The sequence below is a fragment of the Ranitomeya variabilis genome, chromosome 4, assembly GCF_051348905.1.
Source record: "Ranitomeya variabilis isolate aRanVar5 chromosome 4, aRanVar5.hap1, whole genome shotgun sequence".
In the NCBI taxonomy this organism is placed as follows: Eukaryota; Metazoa; Chordata; class Amphibia; order Anura; family Dendrobatidae; genus Ranitomeya; species Ranitomeya variabilis.
Genome location: NC_135235.1, coordinates 115411456 through 115425739, shown reverse-complemented (window position 1 = coordinate 115425739; position 14284 = coordinate 115411456). Strand labels below are relative to the sequence as shown.

At 42.8% G+C, this 14284-nt stretch overlaps 1 long non-coding RNA gene across 1 annotated transcript in view; it reads left to right on the top strand.

Annotated features, from left to right (window-relative positions):
• Positions 1-4144, top strand: part of LOC143770008 (uncharacterized) — a 31576-nt gene extending 27432 nt beyond the window's left edge. Inside the window, exon 3 of the long non-coding RNA XR_013214519.1 lies at positions 3565-4144. This is a non-coding gene — a long non-coding RNA (uncharacterized LOC143770008). The remainder of the gene's footprint in view (positions 1-3564) is intronic.
• Positions 4145-14284: the final 10140 nt, after the last annotated feature.

Genomic DNA, 14284 nt, shown 5'->3' with positions numbered 1-14284 from the left:
AGCTCCCGTTCCTAGTAATGCATTGTGAAATGACCTGATGACGTAGCGGTCTCCCGAGACCGCTACGTCATCACAGGTCATCGTCTCGCAAGGCATTACTGGGAACGGGAGCTGCAGGTAGCATCGGGAAGGCTGCAGGGGACGCCGGAAGGAGAGAATATCAAATTTTTTTTAATTATTTTTAACATATCTTTTTACTATTGATGCTGCATAGGCAGCATCAATAGTATAAAAAGAGGGAGAAAGAATTTCCCTGACCGGAAATTCTTCCGCACATGCTCAGTTTTAAAACACGGCATCCATCACTGGATTCCTGCTTTTGACGGTCAGCGACGGATCCTGCGTCCATAGGCTTCCATTATAGCCAACGACGGACAGCATAGGATCCGTCGCTGAGCGATTTTCCGACGTACAGAAAAAATGTTCCTCTGAACGTTCTCTCCGCCGACGGACAGCAATTTTACGACGGATCCAGGGCACGACGGGTGAAATGGAAGGACATCCTTCACAATCTGTCACTAATACAAGTCTATGAGAAAAAAAAAGGATCCAGCAAAAACATTTGCTGGATCCTTTTTTTTCACAAAATGACAGGTTGTGACGGAAAAAGAAAGACGGAAGTGTGAAAGAGGCCTTAAAGGGTAAAGATGTTTAGCCAATCTGACTGTGATGTAACCCAGGCATGCAATCTGAAGAGGCATTGCACGCCTCATTCACTACATGAATCCAGCACCAGAATCACCATCAGTACTTGGCTACAAAAGCAAAACTTAGTACAGCAATCAATTGCAATGTAATGTCATCCCCATATACATTTGTATCACATGAAATTACAACTCCCAGCATGTGCTTAACAATGGTAAGGAGATCCTGAGAGTTCTAGTTAACAGCCATCATTAAACTACAGACCATACACAAAGCACAATACTATTAGACGCAGTCTGAATCAGAAATAAACACATCCATGCATCTTAGAGGTGATGTGTTCTGTGGATTCTCTGCAGAACGCTCTCCAGCATTCTGCAGCACATCCTGACATAGTGCCCTTAAAAATAAGAGTGTTATATAATAATAATAATTTTATTTATATAGCGCCAACATATTCCGCAGCGCTTTACAAATTATAGAGGGGACTTGTACAGACAATAGACATTACAGCATAACAGAAATCACAGTTCAAAATAGATACCAATAGGAGTGAGGGCCCTGCTCGCAAGCTTACAAACTATGAGGAAAAGGGGAGACACGAGAGGTGGATGGTAACAATTGCTTTCGTTATTTGGACCTTCATGTAAAGCTGCATGAACCAGTTAACTGCCTAAGTATGTAGCAGTACAGACACAGAGGGCTATTAACTGTATAAAGTGTATGAGAACATGATGCGAGGAACCTGACTATGGTTTGTTTGTTTTTTATGATAGGCCAGACAGGGATAGTTAGGTTAATGCATTGAGGCGGTAGGCCAATCTGAACAAATGAGTTTTTAGGGCACGCTTAAAACTGTGGGGATTAATCATATTAACCTAAGTAGTGCATTCCAAAGAATCGGCGCAGCACGTGTAAAGTCTTGGAGACGGGAGTGGGAGGTTCTGATTATTGAGGATGCTAACCTGAGGTTATTAGCGGAGCGGAGGGCACGGACAGGGTGGTAGACTGAGACCAGCGTTATAGTGCCTTCTGCATAAAATATCTTTATAAACATAGAGGGAGGGCACCATCAATAATCATGGTCAAATAGTACAGGGGATCTACCCAAAGGTATGTCAAACAAATTTAATAAACCAAGAAGAAAAAGAGACATACCAAAATATGGGGAACACCCTGAATATGATAATATATGAAAAAAGTTTATTTATTGCAATCCAGACAACACATACCACATGAATGATAGTAGCATAAAAACATGAGCATTAAAAACATCCATAGTAAAGACCACCTCAAAGGGAAAAAGAGTGAAAAGCCCCCAGACCAGGGGTCAGGTGCACACAATACCTCCATATAATTCAATAACCATATTACTATAGGACATGACAGAATGTGCTGAAATAACTGGCAAACAAGGAAAAAATACTGTACCTATAGGATAAATAGGAATCAATGCCCCAGTTCGCTAATTATTACCAAGAATATGAAATCACGATATGTATATATTTATTTGGGAAGTCCACTGGAATAAGTGGACCCTATATGACCAGCCAAACTAGATAGAACCATTTAGTGCCTATATACCAGTAAACCATAGGCTGGCTTGTCCAGCATTCAGTACACTCAGTGAGGGAGATATTTGACAGACAAGTATATAACACTTGTGTGTGGCCACTAGGTACATAACAAATATGAACAAGCCCCTCAATTCAAATAAATGAAACAATGCACCCAATGTAATAATTATGTCCAACAGGTATAGAAGACAGGTACATGTACCCACCGTGACCATTCATGAGAAAGGTTACTGCTGTCTGCATAGAACAATAGCCAAAAATGCAACTGCTATCTACAATGCAAATAGATGGGGGGAGGGTGGATACATGACCTGTAAGAGCATGACGGAGCAGTCCAAGATAGAAGGTATCACTGCCAACCTATATCGCCGAACTGCAAGTCCCATTACTCATGTCCATAGAAGAAGTGTGCACGACCCCAAAGAGGGTCCAGGGGGGAGAATTAAGAACCCGACGCGTGTCGCCACCGCTGTGGCTTCATCAGGGGTAAGAAATGGTATGCGCCATTGGACTCAAACATTAGACTTTAAGTAGTTACCCGATAGTAGAAGATCCCGAACAGCTGTAGGAGGAAGCTCCGTATGTGACCGGAAATGACCTTGCACCGGATATAGGAGGAGGTGTATACCTCGCAGGTTAGGTGTACCAAGATGGTGGCTTAAAGAATATACAGCGAATGCGCATGGTACAATATAGAGGATCTCTATCCATATTAGTTAAGACCGCCTACCTGCATTAGAGCGATCTATATGAGAATATGGCTAAGATGTCACAACGCTGCTGCAGCTACATTCCCCACATTATATCAGTCATGGTTTACGTCGCACACCAGAAACTACCTGTTGTGAGTACCCAAATATATAAATAAATATAGAGCTGAGTGCCATATTATTAAGACTTGGTATAGATGTCATACTTGTACTGACAGCTTCAAGTAAAAATTCAGGTGTTCTCGTAAGAATACCTCTCTCCATAGGAGAGTTTAGGCACACATACGGATACTGCTGTGCGTCCTTAAATAATATAGAAAATACCAATATTACCAGGACAATAGTAAGCCTACTGTTGTGTCAGGCAAATAACCATGATACATATACCCCCAGTGCCACGTGTCTGGAGATAATATAGAGCAGGAGACTATATCATGTCTCCATTGGTGTGTGCTGCTCTATATAACATGAAGCTAAAGCCAGAGGTCATGGATACCTGAAAATTTATTGAGTAGTCAACAAGCCTGTTTTTAAAGAAGATAAAGGGACAAAAAACAATATATGGCAACTGCAATATATGCCAGTTCATGATTGCGCAAGATGGATTCTCAGTTTCCACTCTGTCTTTTCAGATTCGACCTAAGGAATTCTTCACATGTAGATCACGCAATCTGGTCTACGCCATATTTTGTGACTGTCCAAAAATCTACGTAGGACAGACGACGCAGGAAATAAGGAGAAGGATGCAACAACACCTTTCTAACATCTCTACGGCTCAGAGGGATCGAGACAGGAATAAGACATTGACATCAGTGGCCGCACATTTTTTGGATGGACACCGGGGAAAAATTACCAGCTTTAAAGTAATGGGTCTTGAATCCGTTAAAATGAACATTAGGGGGGGGATATCCACAACCTCCTTCTTCGATGTGAAACCAAGTGGATATATGAACTTCAAAGCCTCTCACCCAAGGGCCTGAACGAAGAATTTTTGTTCACAGGATACTATAAACAACTATAGACTGTGGATGTCATTTCATTCATATCTCAATTTTGAGTATTGTCTTTATATGTTTTTGGTATAATTCTGTATACAATATACCCTGTAATGATGGCATGTGTATATATACCATGGCAGTTATCAATATATGGTCATCTAAACATATACTGGGGGGGTCAATCTAATGATCCTATGTTTTGTTTGGGCCTAGTAATATACACTCACCGGCCACTTTATTAGGTACACCTGTCCAACTTCTTGTTAACACTTAATTTCTAATCAGCCAATCACATGGCGGCAACTCAGTGCATTTAGGCATGTAGACATGGTCAAGACAATCTCCTGCAGTTCAAACCGAGCATCAGTATGGGGAAGAAAGGTGATTTGAGTGCCTTTGAACGTGGCATGGTTGTTGGTGCCAGAAGGGCTGGTCTGAGTATTTCAGAAACTGCTGATCTACTGGGATTTTCACGCACAACCATCTCTAGGGTTTACAGAGAATGGTCCGAAAAAGAAAAAAAATCCAGTGAGCGGCAGTTCTGTGGGCGGAAATGCCTTGTTGATGCCAGAGGTCAGAGGAGAATGGGCAGACTGGTTCGAGCTGATAGAAAGGCAACAGTGACTCAAATCGCCACCCGTTACAACCAAGGTAGGCCTAAGAGCATCTCTCAACGCACAGTGCGTCGAACTTTGAGGCAGATGGGCTACAGCAGCAGAAGACCACACCGGGTACCACTCCTTTCAGCTAAGAACAGGAAACTGAGGCTACAATTTGTACAAGCTCATCGAAATTGGACAGTAGAAGATTGGAAAAACGTTGCTTGGTCTGATGAGTCTCGATTTCTGCTGCGACATTCGGATGGTAGGGTCAGAATTTGGCGTAAACAACATGAAAGCATGGATCCATCCTGCCTTGTATGGAGCATCTTTGGGATGTGCAGCCGACAAATCTGCGGCAACTGTGTGATGCCATCATGTCAATATGGACCAAAATCTCTGAGGAATGCTTCCAGCACCTTGTTGAATCTATGCCACGAAGAATTGAGGCAGTTCTGAAGGCAAAAGGGGGTCCAACCCGTTACTAGCATGGTGTACCTAATAAAGTGGCCAGTGAGTGTATATGACCAGCCAAACTTCCGTGCAGTGGGCTATGTCTACATATTTATATGTGGTCATGTCCGCTGTTCAGTTCAGTATTTGTGAGTATAAATATCATTTATTGGGTTGATTCTACGTCCCCCATTATGGGAACCTAGGGGGGTGGCACCTCTTTTAGGAATCCCTTAGATAGCTGTAAGACTTTTTCTTGGTCTCCATCTATTTATGATGAGGTAAAGTTTCCATTGACCAGAGAGCATCATTGCTATAGGTGTGTACCATACAGTAGAGGCGCTGGTACAGGCACACTCACCATAGCATGTCTAGACCAACTAAGGGGCTCTGCCTCAATTGACTCAACAGTATCCTGATGTATTGTGATATGAGAAAATACATATACTTACTTTGTTCAGCCGCGTATCCTGTCCCTTGGGTGTTTTTTGTCCCTTTATCTTCTTTAAAAACAGGCTTGTTGACTACTCAATAAATTTTCAGGTATCCATGACCTCTGGCTTTAGCTTCATGTTATATAGAGCAGCACACACCAATGGAGACATGATATAGTCTCCTGCTTTATATTATCTCCAGACACGTGGCACTGGGGGTATATGTATCATGGTTATTTGCCTGACACAACAGTAGGCTTACTATTGTCCTGGTAATATTGGTATTTTCTATATTATTTAAGGACGCACAGCAGTATCCGTATGTGTGCCTAAACTCTCCTATGGAGAGAGGTATTCTTACGAGAACACCTGAATTTTTACTTGAAGCTGTCAGTACAAGTATGACATCTATACCAAGTCTTAATAATATGGCACTCAGCTCTATATTTATTTATATATTTGGGTACTCACAACAGGTAGTTTCTGGTGTGCGACGTAAACCATGACTGATATAATGTGGGGAATGTAGCTGCAGCAGCGTTGTGACATCTTAGCCATATTCTCATATAGATCGCTCTAATGCAGGTAGGCGGTCTTAACTAATATGGATAGAGATCCTCTATATTGTACCATGCGCATTCGCTGTATATTCTTTAAGCCACCATCTTGGTACACCTAACCTGCGAGGTATACACCTCCTCCTATATCCGGTGCAAGGTCATTTCCGGTCACATACGGAGCTTCCTCCTACAGCTGTTCGGGATCTTCTACTATCGGGTAACTACTTAAAGTCTAATGTTTGAGTCCAATGGCGCGTACCATTTCTTACCCCTGATGAAGCCACAGCGGTGGCGATACGCGTCGGGTTCTTAATTCTCCCCCCTGGACCCTCTTTGGGGTCGTGCACACTTCTTCTATGGACATAAGTAATGGGACTTGCAGTTCGGCGATATAGGTTGGCAGTGATACCTTCTATCTTGGACTGCTCCGTCATGCTCTTACAGGTCATGTATCCACCCTCCCCCCATCTATTTGCATTGTAGATAGCAGTTGCATTTTTGGCTATTGTTCTATGCAGACAGCAGTAACCTTTCTCATGAATGGTCACGGTGGGTACATGTACCTGTCTTCTATACCTGTTGGACATAATTATTACATTGGGTGCATTGTTTCATTTATTTGAATTGAGGGGCTTGTTCATATTTGTTATGTACCTAGTGGCCACACACAAGTGTTATATACTTGTCTGTCAAATATCTCCCTCACTGAGTGTACTGAATGCTGGACAAGCCAGCCTATGGTTTACTGGTATATAGGCACTAAATGGTTCTATCTAGTTTGGCTGGTCATATAGGGTCCACTTATTCCAGTGGACTTCCCAAATAAATATATACATATCGTGATTTCATATTCTTGGTAATAATTAGCGAACTGGGGCATTGATTCCTATTTATCCTATAGGTACAGTATTTTTTCCTTGTTTGCCAGTTATTTCAGCACATTCTGTCATGTCCTATAGTAATATGGTTATTGAATTATATGGAGGTATTGTGTGCACCTGACCCCTGGTCTGGGGGCTTTTCACTCTTTTTCCCTTTGAGGTGGTCTTTACTATGGATGTTTTTAATGCTCATGTTTTTATGCTACTATCATTCATGTGGTATGTGTTGTCTGGATTGCAATAAATAAACTTTTTTCATATATTATCATATTCAGGGTGTTCCCCATATTTTGGTATGTCTCTTTTTCTTCTTGGTTTCTGCATAAAATATCTGTGCATACTGTGCCCCACATAAGCGTTTTATGCAATATTGCCTCCAGAATTGTCTGCCCTTACGAGCTATAATCACAACACAGTCCACTCTTATAAGGTACAACTCCCAGACTGTCCACCATTATGAGCTACAAAAGCCACATGATTTGTGCTTATGAGCTATAACTGCCACACTGTCCGCCCTTACAAGCTGTAACAGCCACACCCGTTACCCTTATGAACCATGGCTTATACCATGTCTGTCCCCTCTCCAATATTTGCCCTTATGCTCGCTATATTCCCACACTGTCCCCCTTTTCACTGTGTTTACCCATGTCATACTGCCTCCTCTCTGTATCCATATGGTGCCCCATCTTCACACTATGCCCTCATGCTGCCCTTTGAAAAACTGTGCCATTTCCTCACACTGGTTGTTCACACAGTATGATGGTCACCACAGCTTCCTGCACAGGATGGTGTCCACCACATCCCCACATATACAGCATGAGGTCCACCATAGCCCCATATACAGTATAATATCCACCATAGCACCCCATACACAGTATAATGTCCACCACAGCCTTCTATATACACTATGATATCCTCCACAGACCCATATGCAGTATGACGTCCCCCACAGCCCCCATATACAGCATATTCACCAAAGTCCAACTTTTACTTACAGAGGGCTTACACGGAGAGGTGGATCCTCTAAGCCCAAGGTTTGGGCATGCACATGGGTGTCGGTGCAGCACCCATAAGGAGAAAGCAGAACACAGACAAGTAGAATGCAAACATTTTACTAAAGTCCTGGGAATTGCGATTACGCAGGAGAAGTCCTAATAGCTTCAGGCTGACACAAAGGTGCAAACCAAAAGTGTAAGTAAAGTCCTTGAAATCACAAATAAGCAGGCGGCATGTTGGAAACCACTGACAGGTGGGAGACATCCAGTAGACCACAGGCAAGCAGGCAGAATGCTGGAAACACTTGGTAGGTGGAGACATCTAGAAGCAGGCGGGACACTGGAAACCGATGACAGGCACAAGACATCCAGGAGATCCCCGGCAAATAGTTTCTAAAGACTTGAGGCAGGTTTCAGAGTTACCAAAAAATGTTGGTAAAACAGGAAGCATCATTGAGATGCATACAGGTAGCAGATAAAACTCCAGAGTAACAAGAAAGTCTAATATCATGGAAGCCGCATACAGCCAGGAAGACATCTAACTGCAGGTAGGTAGGTAACTAGAACCCGTAGACAGCCAGGAAGATGTCCTGGAAGCTGCAGGCAAGTTGATACTGGAAACCCCAGGCAGGTAGGTAACTGGAACCTGTAAACAACCAGGAAGATGCCATAGAAACCGCAGGCAGGTTGCTCAGAGTTCCTGAGGACCTCGGACAGATACCAGAGTTACTGGAAACCGCAGACAGGTAGGTAGCGATAGTTGAAACCACTAAAACAAACAGTCCTCCGCTGACAGCAAATTTACTGGAAACTGCACACAGGCAGGTGAAGTCCTCCACTGACAGGTATCAGGGTTACTGAAAACCACAGACAAGCAGGTGAAGTCCTCCACTGATAGGTAGCAATGATACTGGAAACCGCAGACAAGTAACTCCGGGACAGGAAGCAAACCACAGACAAGCAGGAGACGATGACTATGGTCAGGAACTATGCACAGAAAACCGTTACCAGCAAGTTTTAGAGCAATACCAAATCATAAGTATGAGTCTTGGGGGACCTTAAATAGATCTAGGGAGTTCATTACATAGAAGCACGCACCAGGATATTTGCAAAGCCTGACAAGGAGCACAAGAGAATCTCATGTGGGACATGTGTATAACACCCCCATACAATATTACATCGACAACAGACCCCCATATAGAGTGATGTCCACCACAGCCTCTATATACAGTATGATGGCACTCACAGCCCTTGTAAAGTATGATGTCCCCCAAAGTCTGCTATGCACAATGTAATGTCCACCAGTATGCTAAAGTCCCCCATTCAGTATGATGTCCCTGGCAGCCTTCCATTAAGTATATCTCCCACAGTCCCCCATTCAGTATGATATACCGGACAGCCTCCCATTCAGTATTTCTCCCACAGACCTCTATTCAGTATGATGGCCCCAAAAGCACCCATACAGTATGATGTCCCACCATTCATTTTTTTATTACCATATATACTCGTGCATAAGCAGACCCGAGTATAAGACAAGGCACCTAATTTTGCCACGAAAAACTGAAAAATTATTGACTCAAGTATAAGCGGGTATGCATTGTCCCCTCATCCCTATCCTGGTAGGAATAGTTCCTTATTCCAATCCTTGTATGCATGACTCCTCATCCCCATCCATGTCTGCATTGCTCCTTATCCCCATCCTTGTCTGCATGGTTCCTTATCCATCCTTGTATGCATGGCTCCTTATCCCCGTCCTTGTCTGCATAGGTCCTCATCCCTGACCTGGTATATATGGCTCCTCATCCCTGTCCCAGTATGCATGGCTCCTTATCCCTATCCTTGTATGCATGGCCCCCATGAGAAAAGCATTAAAAAAATCCTACTTACCTTCCTTGCACGCCCTCGCAGCATCTTGTTCCGGTGCCAGCAGCTGCTGCGACCGAGCAATCATGTGTCCCCGCTCATTAAGGGAATGAATATTCACCACTCTCCACTCCTATGGATGTGGAGAGAGGTACATATTCATTCCCTTAATGAGCGGGCACCCATGATAGGCCATCCGCTGCAGGAAGCCGGCTGCTTTGGCTGACACTGTGCGCGCTATAAGACAAATGAATATTCACTGCCAGTGCAGTGAATATTCATTTCTCTTTAGCAGTGGGCACAGGCTTTAGCTGCAGCAGCAGGTTCCTGCCCCCTGTGACCCGCTGCTCCTCCGCCGCCGACTTCTAGGACACTGACTCGTGTATAAGCCGAGGAGGGCGTTTTCAGCACAAAAAAAGTGTTAAAAAACTCGGCTTATACACGAGTATATACGGTATGTGTATGTTAGAAACTTAGTCTTTGGACCCCAGAATTGCATATCATTCACAACTGAAAAAGCCTTTATATGTCATTTATATTTCTTAATGTGTCTAAGAGATACCATAACAATAAGGCTTGGTAAGAAGTCCAGTTTATTTGCCTGTATTTTGAAGCAAATTCCCACTGATGAAAAGGTTAATACTTTGACGTTGCATGAGTAATAAGCCCATGTAGTAACCACGACAACTATTATAAAGTCACTCATAAACATTTGTTATAAAGACGTTTCCATAAAACAAGGGCGCGCTGCCATGATCAGTGCTATTACTAGTGTGACTGAGGACATTGAGCTTGACCAATCCACGTAATGTGCCGACCTTGATGTCATTTGGAGGTTCTAGCAGGGAAAGATGTCGGCTTCAGACACCCTCACAGTATATGAAGTTAATAAATAGGGGTCCTCAGCACAGGATCCCGATCTGTTACGGAGAGCGGAGAGACCCCCTACAAAGAACAACTCTCCTTTGGCAGTTCATGTACGGACCTATGACTTTAATAAATCCATTATATGGGGGGAGGAAGGAGGGATTTATCCTATTAGGGGTTATCCATAATGAACAACCCCTGTAACCAAGTGTCCAACTTCTTAAGAGGCGGACCTGGATGTGCAAGGGAAAGATGGCTCATCCACCTGGGAAATCAGATCAACCAAATTCGTAATCACAAAAAACTTGGCACTCATGGTTTTGCAGAAAAAGTTGAACATTTCTTTTATTGTGCATCCAGTTCAAAGATGTTCAACGTTTTCGGTATATTCACAAGACCTTCATCAGAATAATCTTTAGCAAAACTGGAATAATGAACACGATATATGGGCCTGAAGGCCTGCGTATCAGGCTCGTTCCCCGGGACATTCGGCATCTCTGCACCTCGAACCTGGAAGCTTACGCGCCATTTCACACTGCGATTCATCGCTCTTCCTATGCGCCTTTTAGCTTTTGTGCACTTCAGGATCCTACAGGTTTAATTCTCCCGGGTCGTACTGATACGCAGGCCTTCAGGCCCATACATCATGCTCATTATTCCAGTTTTGTTAAAGATATTCTGATGAAGGTCTTGTGAATAGATCGAAAACGTTTAAAATCTTTGAACTGGATGCACAATAAAATAAATGTTCATCGTTTTCTGCAAAACCATGAGTGCCAAGTTTTTTGTGATTACTAATTGACGGGCTGGAAACCTGACTTGTGCACCACCAACGAGGACCTTGAGTGCTGTGTGTACCTTCTTCATAGATCAACCAAATTCATTATAGCAATCAATGGGGTGACCAATATCGAAGCCAGATCTCTCCCACATCCGGTTTATCACATTCATAGTCAATATTTGTTATGTTATTCTCATAAAATCTGGTAAAATGTACAAATTCTAAACCTCTGCTGTTACATCTGTTATATATCGGCACCAGGGAAGGGCAATCCTCCAGCCATGGTTCCCTAGAGGTTTCCTCCAAAAGGGGTTTTCCTCTCCTGAGGGTTGGAGGGTGACTCTCTGTGAGTCGGGGTTTTTGCTATTTTTGGTGTAATGTGAATTTAAATAAAGTTGTGACCATTTGACACCTAATTGGTTATGCTTTGTACAGTTGTGCTCAAAAGTTTACATACCCCAGCAGAATTTTTGCTTTCTTGGCCTGGAATGATAACACCAAATATTTTTCTCCAATCATGATTAGTGGTTGGGTGAAGCCATTTATTATCAAACTACTGTGTTTTTTCATTTTAAATCATAATGACAACCCAAAACATCCAAATGACCCTGATCAAAAGACTACATACCCTGGTGATTTTGGCCTGATAACATGCACAGAAGTTGACACAAATGGGTTTGAATTGCTACGAAAGGTAACATCCTCACCTGTGACCTGTTTGCTTGTAATCAGTGTGTGTGCATAAAAGCTGAGTGAGTTTCTGGGATTCAGACAGACTCTTGCATCTTTCATCCAGCCACTGACGTTTCTGAATTGTGAGTCATGGGGAAAGCAAAAGAAAAGGTAGTTGAACTGGATAAAACAGGAAAGGGATACAAAAAGATATCCAAGGAATCGATAATGCCAGTCAGCAGCGTTCAAACTGTGATTAACAAATGGAAAATCAGGGGCTCTGTAAAAACAAAACCACAGTCAGGTAGACCAACACAAATGTCATCCAAAACTGCCAGGAAAATTGTTCGGGATGCAAAGAAAAACCCTCAAATAACATCAGCTGAAATACTGGACTGTCTGAAAACTAGAGGTGTAACGGTTTCAAGATGCACAATAAGGAGGCACTTGAAGAAAAATGGACTGCATGGTCAAGTCGCCAGAAGAAAGCCATTACTGCACAAATGCCACAAAGTATCTTGCACAGAGACAAGCCTCAAAACTTCTGGAACAAGGTAATTTGGAGTGATGAGATCAAAATTGAACTTTTTGGCCACAACCATAAACGTTACATTTGGAGAGAGGTCAACAAGGCCTATGATGAAAGGAACACCATTCCTACTGTAAAGCATGGAGGTGGATCGCTGATGTTTTGGGGATGTGTGAGCTACAAAGACACAAGAAACTTGGTCAAAGTTGAAGGAAAGATAAATGCAGCACGTTATCAGCAAATACTGGAGGCAAATTTGTACTCATCAGTTCGGAAGCTGCGCATGGGATGTACTTGGATGTTCCAACATGACAAAGATCCAAAACACAAGGCCAAGTCAACCTGTCATTAGCTACAGCAGAACAAAGTGAAGATTCTGGACTGGCCATCTCAATCTCCTGACATCAATATCATTGAGCCACTCTGGAGAGATCTCAAGTGCGCAGTTCATGCTAGATAGCCCAGAAATTTACAGGAACTGGAGGCTTTTTGCCAAGAAGAGTGGGCTGCTTTACCATCTGAGAAAATAAAGAACCTCATCCACAACTACCACAAAAGACTTCAAGCTGTCATTGCTGTTATAGGGGTTAGAGGGGGGCAATACACGGTATTAAGAAATAGGGTATGTGAACTTTTGATCAGGGTCATTTGGATGTTTTGGGTTGTCATTATGATTTAAAAAGAGAAAACACAGTAGTTTGACAATAAATGGCTTCACCCAACCACTAACCATGGGTGGAGAAAAGTTTTGGTGTTATCATTTATATTCTCTGAAAAAAGGCCAAGAAAGTAAAAATTCTGCCGGGGTATGTAAACTTTTGAGCACAACTGTATATTTATTTTTTATGCGTCTGTCGGATTAATTTTGTTTAGAACTTGGAGTCCATCACATATCACAAATTTATACCTTTGGACATCTGCCGGCTGCACAGGACCTCACCTATTCGGTAAGAGCATTTTGCCCCAGGGGTTGCCCCTGCTCTGGTTATGAAGATGGTGAAGAGGAGACAAGCATTACAGCACAACTCCTGCAAGGGTGCACTCTTCATTGGAATAAGGAATATATTACAGCAGTATTAGAAGCAGATTGCTCGGTATTACTGTAACTCCCGTTGACTGCATGCAAGATAGTCTGTGAGAACAGCGGCAGCAAAGGATCGTGGAATGGCTTTGTAATGCTGCCACCTGCTGTCCCAGTGATTATGTCTCTTTTTAAAGATAGGAGACATAATATTGAATTTTCCAACGCTGGGCCCCCTTCCCCTCTGGGCCCCTGTGAACCCAAACCTGCGGTACAGGCAATATGTCCACTCCTGAACAGGACGTTTCCTAGATTGTTACATCCTGCACAAATTTGCCAACCACAATACTTTTACATATACTATACTGTACTTCATGGGATTTCATTTTTGGAAAGGAGATGTCTTTTATCCAGAAACATGTATAAGTTGGCAGCATTGGGTGTTACATTCACATGAGGCAAAGGGCAGGAATGACTTCTGCATTACCTAACTAGAAGACTTTTATATTATGCTCTGTTCAAATTTGCCTGACTTGTCTTTTCTAAAACTGACTCTAGTTCCAGTAGTTCCAGTTATAAACAGCAGGTGGCCACACAGATTAGTGCTGCTTCCTCACTAATTTCCTTATGTGTCACAGTAAACATTGTAGGCACTGTACTCTTAACAGGTGCAGTGCTACTATGGTTATTATAGGGGTT